Here is a 15,064-nt window from a genome sequence, read left to right on the forward strand (position 1 = left end):
CCCAAATCTTTCGAAATTTTCGAGGGCAACCCCTAGCCCTATATGTCACCTGTTCCGCCACTATGTACAGGTCCAGACTAGCCCTTCATTCCTTAAGTGTAGGTAGTTATATTCCGTTTGGCTACCACCAACACCAAGTTGGCTAATATGAGTTTGTGTCTGGGGATGTCCACCTTCGCAGGGATTCCCAGAAGTAGAAACTTAGGTTCCAACTCCAGTTGGACTCCCAATATGTGACTAAACTCCCTCACAATCCGTCCCCAATAAGTTTGGATTGCATTACAATCCCAAAGGCTATGCATGCTTGTTCCACATTCCGTTTGGCATCTAAGACAATCTGGACTTGCCACTCTCCCTATTTTATGCAGTCGTGCTCTGTCAAAATAAGTTTGGTGCAGAATTTTGTATTTGATGAGGCGTAACCTTAGTTTGATTGCCACCTCACGTGGGTGCATAAGCGCTGCCTCCCAATCAATATCGTCTGTTTCCCCAATGGTCCGTTTCCATTTGGCACGAAGTGGACCCAATTTATCAGGGATATTATTGAGCAACGTTTTGTAGGTGAATGAAATGGCTTTGACTGGGATCTCCTCCTGCAGGAGTCGACCCTCTAGCGGGCATATTCCGGTATTGTCTCCCCATCCAGCCCCTCTGCAGCCCATACATGCTTCAAACAGAGGTATGCATATGCTTGAGTATCATGAAGCTGGTATCTGGCTTGGAGTGTGCTGAAAGAGGCCAACACCCCTTTCTCTAGGACATCCCCTATTTTAGAAATTCCAATTAAGTCCCAATGCCTAAAGCCTTGTAACGTCCCAATCTCAGTCAATCTAGCTCCTTCCCACAGTGGAGTCTCTCTGGTTGTTTTTCCGGTCCCACTTTCACTTTTCCAAACCTCTAGCGCCCCCCTGGGTCGCTTGTAACAACCGACTGCGTCCCTTCGCTCCATAGATATAGTGTAGTTGCGTGCGTTCTCTAAATTTCAGCCTTTCCAGCCTATATGTCGGATGATACCCAGGTGCTTCAATCCATTCATTAATTACAATGAGGTGGGATGCTCTATAGTATGCCTTAATGTCGGGGAGGGCCAAACACCCCATTATAGGAGTTTCTCTGTAGTGTTTGAAGTGCCCAGAGGAGCAGGCGCAGCTCGTTATCTATACTTTTGAACATTATTTCAGGTAACTTAGTGTAGGGGTTTTGCAGTACATAAAGCAACTGGGAAAGCGTAATCATTTAATACATGGTAGCCCTACCCATAACCATCAGTGGAAGCCTCCTCCATCTCTTAGTAACATCCTCCTGGAAGTTTAAAAGGACCCGTCTGATGTTGCGAGCTAGGCTAATCACGACATCTGTGGTAATGTAGAGGCCCAGGTATGTAAAACCCTCTGTTGACCATCGCAGACAGCTAGGGTAGGTCTGGGGCTCCACCCCACCCCCCCACTGGGTATAGATTAGCTTTACTCCAGTTGATATTATACCATGCATAGCGCCCATAGATTTGTAGAATTTAAGGGAGTGTTTCAGTCGGGTTTGTCACGTATAATAGAATATTGTCTGCCTATAAGGATATGCGTTCTGCGTCCAACAATCGGGCTCCGTCTACAAAACCACCCAGACCCGGGGAGGCTCTAATGACACAGGCCAAGGGTTCCAGTATAAGGGCAAATAATAAGGGGGAAAGGGGGCATCCCTGCCTAATCCCCCTTTGAATCGGCCAAATGCCCGAGAGAGTTCCATTCACCCGGACTCTAACTTCCGGATCAGTGTATAACAGTGCCACCCAGTCCTGGAACCCCGTGCCAAATCTGAATTTCTCCAGCACGTGCCTCATAAAAGAATCAGTGGATGGTGTTGAACGCTTTCTCAGCATCAAGGGAAAGAAGCAGGTGGGCCTCCTCACGGTACCAAACAGCATCCAGCATCCATCCAGTTAGCCACACATCGCAGGTTGTAGCGTGTGGCTCGTTTCTGCATAAAGCCGGACTGATCTCTGTGTATGAGAGAAGAGGTAACAGTTAAGAGACGTGTCGCAAGGATAGTGGCCAGTATTTTGGTTTCTATATTTATTAGTGAAAAGGGGCGGTAGGACTCACACTGCTCTGGGGGTTTCCCTGCTTTGGGTATCACCACCACTGTTGCCATTCTAAGGTCTACTGAGAGTGCCCCCCTTTCCCTGGAATCCTGAAACATTTTAAGTAAATGTGGGGCCAGTAGGGTATTGTGTGCCTTAAAGAATTCCCCGGGAGTCCATTGGGTCCTGGGGTTTCCCCCGACTTCTGTCGACCAATGGCCTCTGTAACCTCATCCAGGGTAAAATCTTCCTCAGCCTCTCGTCTTCTAAGAGACAAGGGAGTTCGATCCCTTCAATGTATTGGGCTATTTGCGCCTCAGTTGGTTGTGCCCTTGCTGCATAGAGTGTTGAGTAAAACCAGACAAAGGCCCCCACAATGTCTTGGGGTGCAGTGTAGGTATGGCCGTGTTCCTTGATGGACATTACCCATCTCGACTCCTGATCCTTCCTGCCCAACCAAGCCAGCCGCTTACCTGCTCTATCACCTGTCTCGTATAATCTATGCTCAACTGCAAGCTGGTGTGCCCGTGCCTCCTTAGTGACCAGTGCCTGGTATTCCTATTTGGTAATCTCAAGTTGATGGAGGGTATGTTCACTCAACATAGAGGAACCACTATTTTTGAGGTCCACTAACCTGCGTTCCATCGCCAAAATCTCCTGGGTTTCCTGCTGTTTGTGGTATGCAATAATATTTTGGGCTTTATCACGTAGCACCACCTTAAACGCTTCCCATAGGTTAACAGCCGACTGCACTGAACCATCGTTTTCTTTGAAATAGAGCTCGGTTTCCACCCTAATTTCTTTGCCCAACATTTCATCCCTCAGCGCCCAGGCATTCAGTCTCCAAGAAGTACCTGGACTTCCCCTCTGCCCTCCCACCCGTAGGCAAAGGGGGGAATGGTTTGAGATACCCCTAGCTAAGTATTCCACTTCCTCTATTTGCTCAATCTCGCCATCTGGGGCAAAGAGATAGTCCAACCTTGAAAACACCCTGTGAGCCCCAGAAAAATATGAGTATGCACGTGTGGATCGGTGGTGGCGCCTCCAGGTCAGTTAGCCCTAGAGCCGCTTGGAACCTTGCCAGGGCAGTGGTATCATGTGACCCAGGTTGAGTCAGCGTACGATCCAGGGAGGGATCACCCACATCATTAAAATCATCTCCTATGATATGCGTGGCGGGGCCAGACTGCAAAACAAAAGAATTTCTGTCAATTTATCCAGTGTACGCTGTTGGAGATGTGGGGGCGCATAGACACTAACTAGTAACCAAGTGGTGTGGTTCCAGGTGCCTTGTACTGCTACATATGTGCCATCTGGGTCCTCCCATCGTGGGGTGACTCGGAAAGGGGGAGATTTTCTGTTGAGGATTGCCACTCCCCTTGAACTTCAGGTGAACCCTGCATGTGCTAAAGTTATATATTGTCCCCTACCCAAAAACCAACAGTGTGGGCCCATGATATGCATTTCCTGTAATAATATTCCATCTGGCTTGCTCCGTTTAAAATAATTAGCTACAAGCCCACGTTTAATTTTGTTCCCTAACCCATTGACGTTCCACGTCAACACTGGGTAACCTCCTACAGCCATCGTGAAAGAAGAATCCAAGCATCACACGCCCACCCTGGTCTCCAGACATTAACCAAATAGTGCCTACTCTTCACGGTGCTGGCATTCATGCAAACTATCTGAACAGAACTACTCCCCCTCCCAAGAAACCTACTCTAAAACAGTTAACAGTATCCAACATGGCCCCCACCCTACAATCCATAAATCCATAGGCCCCCCCCACCACCTCCAATTTCTACAACAAGATAACACTTATGATGGGAAACCACCAAAATGTCTGTAACCCTCCAGCTCCCCTAGATACTCAACTATCCACTACAGAAAAGTGACAACACACTGTATACTTCCCTTAAGCGGCCAAGGGTCCCAAAGTCCAACGGGCCTCAGGAATCTCACAGCATCTCTGGGTGGGCGGCTGGCCCCAGTTCGTCAGTCCTCTTCGCCAGTGGTGTGACGTTGCAGTAGTTGAGGGGTTTCTCACGGAATACTCAAAGCAGAAGCCTCTAGTCGTTGAATGCTCTCAAGGAGAGGGTGTTCACTATCCGTATCCGCAGTTGTTCCTCTCGGACTGGTCCGAGTCTCCATTTCCGCTTGATCTCTGAGAAGATAACTTTAAGTTTGACGGGGAAGAGCAACATATATTGGATCCCGAGGGCTCAAACTTTTGCTTTGATGGGATGGAAGGTGCGGTGCAGTTTTTGTGCATCTCGCGAGTAGTCTGGAAACTTGCTTTTTTCTTTCTTTTTTTTTTTTTTTTTTTTTTTTTTTTTTTTTTAACACAACGTCGCTGGGGGTGTTTCGCTGTAGCGAGGGATGTGGATGGACGCCGGTCGTTGTATCAGGAACGACCTGCTGGAATACAGTGCCCATACCCCACTCCCATGGACTAATAGGACTTCCAGTCCTCCACTAGATCTATAGATCACTCAGTAGTTGACCAAAGAAAGGTATATAATTAAGGTGGCAAGACCGTGCTCACCACTCAGGAACATTTGATATACATTGCCATCTTCGCCTATTAGCATGTTTTCAGTCCAAATATCTTAAAATCGACATTGCTAAGAAATAACACATATCAGGAGTAAAGTTGCTGGGAAGGCATTTCTTGGACTCCAGTTCCCTTTACATTATCCTGCCTTCAAAAGCGACGTATTATAAGACTCAAAGCCCTGAAGAAGTCCCGGCTTGGGACGAAACGCGTCGGCTGTTTTTGTTTCACTACAAATTGAAAATTAAAGATTAAAAGAAGACTAACAACATTCCTTCATGTTATATTTCTTTATTGTGCTCAAATACTTTTTGCACTTATTATCTTATTTGTTGTGGTGCACCTTTGCGGTTGTTTTTCTATAGTCTGGAAACACCATCACTCTTGTGTTTTCGTATTTAATCTCCCCCTTCTTTCGTATCTCTCTGAGTATGAGACCTGTCTTGAAAATTCAAGAATCTGGTTATTAGCGGCCAGGGGGAGCTCTCAGAGGTGGTCAGACATTAGGCATCCTGTGTGCTCTCTCTATGACAAAGCATGATGAAAACTGTGTTTCCGGAAGGGCATCCTTGAGAAATGTCAGTAGAAAATGTCCTGGGTCCAAGTGTTCCGCATTCTCCGGAAAACCTATAAATCTCAGATTGTTCCTGCGGGCTCTATTTTCGGTATTGTCTACTCTCCAGACCACTTCCTTCACAGTTGCCAAGAGGCCCGCAAACTCCTTACAAGTGGTTTGTGAGGTGTCTTCTAGTTCCGGAACATGTTGCTCTGCCTCTGTGACTATTTCCGAGACCCTTCGCAGGACTTGGCGCAGGAACGTGACCTCAGACCTTATCTCTGCCATCTTTCCTTCCAGGCTTTCTCGAGAGGCATGAATTGCCTATAATATCGTAGCTGTGTCTGGGAGGGGGGGGGGAGGACAACCCTCTGCTCCGCCTGGTGCCAGAAGTATTTTAGTGAAGCGAGCCAACTTCACTTGTTTTGCTTTTTTAGGCTCCTTATCCCTCGCCATCTGGAGTAGTCTGACCGCGGGCCGTAGGCACCTGCCTCTCCCAGTTCTTGCAGCCACCGTTGCCACCAGCGATGGGCGCCCTGTGTCTCTCTCTTGGGCTGTCAGTGAGCTGTCGGTATTGCAATGCCTTCGTTGACCAGGCCGCCACTTCAAACAAGTGGGCAGGCAACAGGGCAGTCCAGGATCTCTTCCATCTGTGGCTTTTCTTTCCCTGACACCGGAGGACCCGTCAGCACTCTGCTCATTCACTGGGCCCTCTGCGGGCCAGACCTGGGTGACCCGTCCCACCGGACCGCCACAGTGAGGCCTTCGTCGCTTCTATCCACTCTTCTGTGGCCCCATTGCTGTTTTCACCGTGGGGAGCCTCAGCCAACCCCGTGCTGGTAACCACTTCACACCTCACCACAATGGGCACTGGACATCTGAGACTGTGGCAGGGGGCCTTCAGTCCAGCCTGATGTGCCCACTAGTCTCAACATCCCTCTCCAGACCTGTCAGGAGAATTGCATTGGAGTAGGTGGGCGTACTCTACCAGTCAAAGGCAGGGGCCCCCACTGGATTCCTTCCAGTGATGGCGTAGCTTTGGGGTGAGCCCCGTGTAGGAGCCCACCCTTGGCCCATTCGCCCAGCACAGCCTCAGTCAATGGCCCGCCAAGTGGGCTCTAATTCCATCCAGCCCGAGACGAGCCGTTGTTCCCGACTCGCTGTGTGGCCGCTATGAGTCAGCAGGGGTGAGCTAAGTGGAGCGCAGATCGCCCCCTCAGCAACTCGTCCCCCCATCTCCACAGTACAGGCTGCGGTCGGGTGCGCGCTGGCTGCCGAGCTCTTTCCGACATTGGTGGGAGTCCCCCTCCCCTTGAGCCCCCGTTGCTGGCTTCAGGCCTCACACCTCACCACTGGGGTCTTTCGAGACAGGTCACAGTCCGCTCCTTAGGTGCCGTCATCAATGGGAACGCATCCCAGCGCTGCACAGAGCCGCCCCAGCTCTCACACCATGGGACTCACTACGCCGGGTGAACGCGTCTCCAGGCCAGCCATCTCTTCCAGTTACTCCCGGCTGGCCGCCATCTTGGGCTGACACGCTTCGGGCGCTGCACTGAGACAGTCACAGATCTGAGCAAAACGGACCCCTTAACGCCTCACCAGGCATTCCTCCGACTGCACACCCCTTCCGACTGCTGTTGTGTTGGCTTTAGGGCGTCCAGGATCAGGATTTCTTTTGGGGCCAGTGGAGCTCGCACAAAATGCAGCTACCCGGCCATGCTGTTGGCCACGCACCTTATGCAAATCAGTCTTGACCATGTGCCTCATGGGAACAGTTCAGTCCGAAATGCCAGGTCAGGTCCTCCCTGGACTGAAAACAAGTATCCTGGGACCGGTTTCAGGGTAACACCCCTCATCAGCCAGGCTAGCTTGAATCCAGTGCCAAAGTGAGCAAGTGACCCACGTCTGGGGAATCCCCTGCCAACTTAGGGCACACAAAGCAAACACAAGGAGATGATGGACGGAGTGCTGAAACTTTTCAGATACTCTCCCCCAGTCAGAGATCTGGATTGAATCCATCATCATTCTTTAGCTCACTTCGCCACCCCAGTTTGGACCCAGCCATTTGCAAATCAGTCTTGACCCTGTGCCTCATGGTAACAGTCCAGCCTGAACTGCCAGGCTAGGTCCTTCCTGGACTGGAAACCAGCATCCTGGGATCGGTTTCAGGGTAACACCCCTCATCAGCCAGGCTAGCTTGAATCCAGTGGCAAAGTGAGCAAGGGACCCACACCTGGGCATAACCTGCCATCGTAGGGTGATTAAAGCAAACACAAGGGGATGATGGATGGATGACTGAAACTTTTCAGACACCCCCAATCACAGATCTGGGTTGAATTTTAAGACCGTGATAAAACAATATGTTGCCCTCTAGAAACCCTTGTAGGGTGAAACGCATTGGCTGTGCCTACTTGTTATGGAAGAAAACGAAATAAAGAATGTTTCTGCTTACATTGAAAATATAGCGAATGGAATAATATTGAACATTGAAACGTCACTTTAAGAATATATCGCCTCATCTTTCTGTTGAAATTGTATTTTATTTATGACCATGTGGCAGCTGGTCGTTTGAGGTGGGCAGTACACGAGCTGTAATACAGGAGTAACTACACGGGGAGGTGCAGTTTTTTTTGCCTTGATGCCTTTCTTTGCCCTTAAAAATGAAAAACCATTTAATTCTTCTACACTAGCATGATAAAGAGCAAGTGGCAACTGAAGAGGAGAGTCTTGCTGCACATGGATTGGAGTTGAATTATGGGTTTCCATTGGTTTAACTTCTTCCCAGGGCATCTTGGGAAATGTTGTTTTTCTTCGTTACATAATAAAGTGAGAAAAATAAAAGCATAATAGGAGCCTATGGTCTTGCCACAAAATCCTAGTTGACATTGACTGTCTTTTCGACAGAAGAGAATAACTGTTCCTGATTAGCCAGTGCAGTTGTCATCTGTAGGAATTCTTCCGCTTATATTCCCGAGTTAGTGGCCCCCATTAGGGATTTAAACAAGTTTTTTTTATCATTGTTGACCTATGAGACTTTTGCTAACAGCATTCAAGTGGGAATTTGTTTCTAATGGTAGAACAGCTGAAATTACAAGCTGCAGACTCCCCTGACAGTTCTATACACATTGGGGAAACTCACAGTGGTGCGACAGCTGGAGAGACCTGATTTTCTTTATGTGGGTGTGCACAATCATACAAGATGAAGGAAAAATACTCCCCTTTCCCCTCATCTCCTTTGTCCAAAAGGTAGTTTTCCTCCTCAGATGTTTGATCAATCCCTGTGGTGAAGACAGACCGCCCTGTCAGTCATGTACATCTGGCCTTTGTCTGCAAGGGTCTTTGCTCATCTGGATGAAAACAATAGGGTTTATGTAAAAAATAGTTTGAAACTATATATTTGTACAGCACCCTTTTCGGTTTGGAATTGTATTTATGGATTATATAGCCTTTTTTCCCCTCTAAATATGACTCAACTTAAAAATAAAAAACGTATATTTAAATACCAAAACACATTTAGAATACTTTTAAATTCAATGCATATTTCTTCAATTCTAACATAATCAAATTATCAGTTTATTTTAAGATCATGTTTTTATGTGTAGCCTTTATTCATGTGTTTAATTTTGTCAAATTTTCATGTCCAATAGTATTTCTTCATTCAAACTTTTCTGAATTGATCACTAGAAGCAAAAGAGACCCTCCCCAAAATCGTTCAGATGCAACAAAAGGATTTTGGTTATATGTGGACACTTTTAAGTAGCCAGGCCTCCAAGGCTTGTATTACTTACTGAATCGTCCCTGTATCTCTGATAGTATTGATGAAATCAAGCCATTAAAGAATCACTTGCTACTCATTTGCACTTGGCCCCTGAGCTGAGAGAGAAGCCACTTGGGCTACACCGAACACTTTTTGTAAGCGTTGTTGGATGTCAGATTCTTCTCATGCACACGTTTAGGAGCCAGCCTTTGAGACCGTTTTAGCTATCTTGCCAGACTATTGGGTTTTCAAACATATTAATACATACTGTAGGAAAGTGGATTAATAAGTGGTGCAGTTGTGATAGTCACAATCTCTATCAGGTGCAGTTAGGTTCTTTCCCTCAACAACGTCCACCATGTATTTTTAGAGAAAACACACAATTTTATGTGTCACGGCAGTGAATCTATATCTCACATCTGCCATACAGTGGCCTAAATCACTACTTTAAACTGTACTGGTATGTAATGCTGTTTCTGCTTATCTAAACCCTCCCACCAGTGTGCGGAGGACCTGAAGATGGAGAAAAAGGTGAGGAAAAGTTGGCAGAGCCTCACGGGAGTTACACCATGGGAGGTTTACAGGCTTGTACTCGCCTGTGTCCTCCGGTTCTCATCATTAGCACCTGCAAACTTGAAAAACAAATAGATAGTGAGGAGAAAAAAAAATGTGGTGTGTGTGCTATATGTGACCCTATAAGGAGTACCGGGATGTAGCATAGAAACCCGGAGCACCTTAGTTTAAAAACGAGCAAGACCCACTGGCTACACTATTTTATTCCTTGCTGTGTGTCTGCTCAATTAAAACCAACATGTTTAATTGCCTGACAACGTTTTGCAGCAATTTCATCAGGGTTAGGGTCAGCGTCCTCACTGCACCTCTTTTCTCCGTTTATTATTCCTGCAAAATACAGCATACCACAAAGCATCAACACATATAACAGGCACGCATCAAGTTAAAAAGATATAAAATATCTGTGGGGAATCAAGGATATCACGTGTGATCTATTTACCGGGTAGTTGTCCCTTATCGGCATACCTGCAACCCCGTAAGAGAAACTATTTTTCACCCTGTAAATTATTTACAGGTCCCCTTTCAATTGCTGCAATAAGTCAGTCTGTATAAGAGAGATGAAAAATATTACAATACTTGTTTCCCTCCCTGTGCATACACGATGCAGTTAACCATTCTCAGAGTGCCCTCAGGTCAGATTGTGCCTGCCCCTGTAATCCCCGCTGTTCGTCTACTCACCACACGGGAAACACACATAGTGAGTTGAGACGGGACCTTTATCAACAGATTACAGACTGCATTATTTTTATTGTATGGGTGAATATTGATATTCGGGTGATACGGGTGATTGATATGGCCAACTTTTGTCTGACATTTACCGATGACCATATTGCTTCCATATTATCAGGCCCATCACTCTTGCCAGATACACCATTGGGTGGGACAGTTACAGCCCGTGATGAATGGGAGAAGTTATCAACTCTTAGAAAACGCCAAATAAGAATAGCGCTCCATGGAGCGTTGATGACAGAATACCTTCGAGCAGGAGCAGCACCAGCTAGTCTCCGGGTTCGATTCGAGCCTAAGATCTTTTGGAGGATAAGAGGTTCCGGGTGGACTGGAGCTACATATCTAACAAGTGCACCTGGGACTGGCTTATCCTCATCATCAATACAGCCAAGAGATTGAGCGAGGAACTCTTGAAAGAGATTTTAGACCTTGAAACAACTATTAAGGCAGACACCGCTATCCTGGACACGAAAGAACAGTTGGCTAAGATCCAAAGTGAAAACAACAGGTGATGGACAGAATGTAGAACAATGTCATACATTCACCCCAGTACAGAGATCTGGGCCTAAATCCATCATTTTTTTGCTCACCATGCCTTTCCAGTTTGAACCCAGCCATATGCAAATCAGTCTTGACCCTGTGCCCCATGGGACCAGTCCAGCCCGAACTGCCAAGCCAGGTCCTCCCTGGACTGGAAACAAGCATCCAAGGACCGGTTTCGGGCTTTCAGCCCTCATCAGCCTGGATAGCTTAATTCCAGTGGCATGGAGAGCACGGGACTCACGCCTGAGCATACCCGTCCCACTCGGGGTGACAAAAGCAAAAACAACAGGTGATGGACAGAATGCAGAACAATGTCATACATTCACCCCAGTACAGAGATCTGGGCCTAAATCCATCGTTTTTTTGCTCACCATGCCTTTCCAGTTTGAAACCAGCCATATGCAAATCAGTCTTGACCCTGTGCCCCATGGGAACAGTCCAGCCCGAACTGCCAAGCCAGGTCCTCCCTGGACTGAAAATAAGCATCCAAGGACCGGTTTCGGGCTTGCAGCCCTCATCAGCCTGGATAGCTTGATTCCAGTGGCATGGAGAGCACTGGACGCACGTCTGAGCATACCCGTCCCACTCGGGGTGACAAAAGCAAAAACAACAGGTGATGGACAGAATGCAGAACAATGTCATACATTCACCCCAGTACAGACAGGGTATTGTCAGACGTGAGTCCCTTGCTCACTTGGCCACTGGATTCAAGATAGCCTGGCTGATGAGGATTATGAATCCGAAACCGGTCCCAGGATGCTTGTTTCCGGTCCAGGGAAGACATGGCTTGGCAGTTCGGGCTGGACTGTTCCCATGAGGCACAGGGTCAGACTGATTTGCATATGGCCATGTCTGAACTGGGGTGGCTGAGTGGGCTAAAGAATGGTGATGGATTAAACCCAGATCAGTTGACTGGGGTGAGTGTTTGATTTTCTCAAACTCTCCGTCCATCATCCCCTTTTGTTTCGCTTTGTTCGCCCTAAGTTGGCAGGGTATGCTCAGACGTGAGTCCCTTGCTCACTTGGCCACTGGATTCAAGATAGCCTGGCTGATGAGGATTATGAATCCGAAACTGGTCCCAGGATGCTTGTTTCCGGTCCAGGGAAGACATGGCTTGGCAGTTCGTGCTGGACTGTTCCCATGAGGCACAGGGTCAGACTGATTTGCATATGGCCATGCCTGAACTGGGGTGGCTGAGTGGGCTAAAGAATAGTGATGGATTAAACCCAGATCAGTTGACTGGGGGTGAGTGTTTGATTTGCTCAAACTCTCCGTCCATCATCCCCTTTTGTTTCGCTAAGATCCAAAGTGGACCTGGGTGAATATCAAACCTACATGGTTAATCAAAAAATCAAAGGGCTTAAAAGGAACCTAGAGAGATTCAGCCACGAATGGGCTTTCTCATACACAGAAGATCACTATTACTAACAATCCTCAGAACCAGTCACGCTACCACAGTACTCCAGGGTTGGGCGACGCCAGGGAAAAAGAACACCACATAACTGAACATTTGAGAACACGAGTAGTGAAGACGACGAACATCCAGTACAACAGTCCACTGCCAATACACGGGTGAGATTTAACCCCCAAGAGAGTACTGATCAAGACCTAGGAGCACTTTTTTGGGATTTTTTAGGACAACACCCGACAGACCAAAGAGGGGCCAACCACAGAGACGGGGAGGGGACGAGCACGGCAGAACTTGAACTCAACATGACAGATGTTTTCACCCTGAATCACCCGCAGTCGGGGCAGAACACCTTTATCTCCCTCTATTTTTTCATCTAATTTGCGAAGTCGGTCATGTTTTTGCCCCCCGAATAACTAAATAGGCCCTGAGGTACATGTTTTCGAACAAAAGGTCCTTAAGGATATCACAGACCTGGAACGTAATCGGAACAACACAACTCATAGCAATATGAGTAGAACAGATTGGCAAGATGTGAAATCTTTACAAAGTAACGACTGCATCACCATCAAACTGGCCGATAAGGGTGGGCGGTGGTGGTGATGAACACACGAGACTATGAGGCTGAAGTCTCAAGACTACTAAGAGCACGGCAACACTATAAACCCTTGTCAAGGGACCCAACTAAGGAGTTACAAGGTATTATATCCAAGTTGGTGTCTGAAGCCAGAGAGAAGAAATGGCTAACCTACAAAGAGGCTGAATTCCTGATCAATAGTAAACCTAGGGTCCCAGCATTTTATATCGTGCCCAAAATACACAAGGCCTTGCGCCCCCCACCCGGCCGCCCTATAGTATCTGGGACTCAATCTTTGCTTGAACCTTTATCTTAGTTTTCAGATTTTTTCTTGCGAGAATGTGTTATCTCGCAACCATCTTACATACAAGATACCACGGATATTTTAAGACATCTAGATACTGTGGTATATGATCCAAACCACCAATTTTTGGTGACCATCGACATTGAGTCATTGTACAGCAGCATACCCCAGGAAGCGTTGCTGGTGGCAGCAGCGCGCACCCTGGGGGGGAGGGTCAATGGTTTTATGACACATCCCAGACATTTGTGCTGCACTGCATCGAGATCGCCCTATCACATATGCTTCTATGTAGGTCAGTTTGAGTCTAACTACATCAATCATTCCACCAATCTCTTGCAGAGGAACAGTGTCCTCTGGAAGAGATATATTGATGATGTCCTGTGTATCTGGTCAGGCACGGAAGGGGTATTACAAGAGTTTCTCACCTGGCTGAACACTTTGGACAAGTGTCTCAAGTTTACATGGACAATGAACAGAAATACAGTGACGTACTTGGACCTAGATATACAGGCCCAGGACAACAAATTGATGACATGTGTAAATCAAAAACCCACCGATAAAAACTCGCTACTCCACTACAGATCCTACCATCCTAGGGCGTTGTGAGATAATTTACCGGTGGGGCAATTTCTGCGATATCACAGAAATTGCACGTCCACCCAGAGTTATGTTGAACAAACAGAGGAACTGTCCAAAAGACTGGAGGATCGTGCTTATCCTAAAAAGGTAATCAGACAAGCCAGGAAGAGAGCTTTTAATACACCCAGGGATGCCCTACTTGTTAGGAATGAAAAAGCCAGTAATGACTGTATTCCAGTAGTCATGACCTTTGGACCATGTTCCACGAAGATCAGGCAGATCATCAGAAAACTCTGGCTTCTGCTCAGCACTGCATCCATGAAAATGCCCCAACCGAGGTTTGCTTTTAAACGGTCCACTAACCTTCAGGACCGACTTGTACACACATGACCAGTGCAGGAATTTAGAGACTCTGGCGTACCTCCAGGGCACTATCCTTGTGGGGGATGCACAGTTTGTGAACTCACAGCAGCTACTAAGAGTGTGACTTTAACGCATGGGAAGATCTGGCACTTGAACAGGTTTAGTAACTGCAATACGACTAACGTCATTTACAGAATCACATGTCCATGCGACTTACACTACATCGCTCTCACAAAACGTAAAATCAAGATCAGAATTCAGGAACATGTGAGTACACTTAGATCAGGTAAACTCACAAGTAAACTGGTCCAACACTTTATCACCCAGAAACATCAACCCAGGGACATACGATGGGTGGTACTTGAAAAGGTACTAGGTTACCAGTACAACATGGAGAGTAGACTAATCATGAAAGAAGCTCGGTGGATATATCAAGATGGGGCAGATCAACACGGGCTGAACGATCTGATAGAAGGGAACAAAGTGGCACCATTCTAGGCAGACTGTGGTATAAAGCATAATTTTGAATGTGCCTCCGTCTGCCTTTAGCCCTATATGGATGGGGAGAGTGGATAGATTACCTTTTCCTTTCTCCACGTTGTCCAGTGTATGGTAACTGAATGAAAAGACCATGCAGATACCAAAAGTAGTGAGTTTGTACCTAATATGATGGGCAGATTGCTTTTGAGTTTACTATACCATGCACATGTGATACACAATAAACATAACGATAATGGGTGTGGTTGCCATTTAATAATGGGCAAGTAGAAAACAGATGAGAAAGTATGTGGACCTGTGGTATACTTCCGCTATAAAATACAAGCGTGATACATATCCATTCATTTCATACATCATGGCCAGGCTTTTATATACACTCTAAGATGGCCGCCACCACAGAGTGAGTATCTGTATACAGACACCAGGACCGAAAGTAGGGCCGGTCCTGAGAGCCGGTTGCAGCGCACGCTGCTTTTAGTAAAGATCCCTTAAGCCAGGTGCAGATGAGGGACTGAGCGTTGGCCGGACACCCGCGTCTTATCGGTA

General features: G+C 47.0%; 1 long non-coding RNA gene across 1 annotated transcript in view; it reads left to right on the forward strand.

The window, feature by feature from the left end:
* Nucleotides 1-15,023: 15,023 nt before the first annotated feature.
* Nucleotides 15,024-15,064, forward strand: part of LOC144771687 (uncharacterized) — a 183,079-nt gene continuing 183,038 nt past the window's right edge. The window contains exon 1 of the long non-coding RNA XR_013599428.1: nt 15,024-15,061. This is a non-coding gene — a long non-coding RNA (uncharacterized LOC144771687). The remainder of the gene's footprint in view (nt 15,062-15,064) is intronic.

This window comes from Lissotriton helveticus, chromosome 1_1, assembly GCF_964261635.1.
Source record: "Lissotriton helveticus chromosome 1_1, aLisHel1.1, whole genome shotgun sequence".
In the NCBI taxonomy this organism is placed as follows: domain Eukaryota; kingdom Metazoa; phylum Chordata; class Amphibia; order Caudata; family Salamandridae; genus Lissotriton; species Lissotriton helveticus.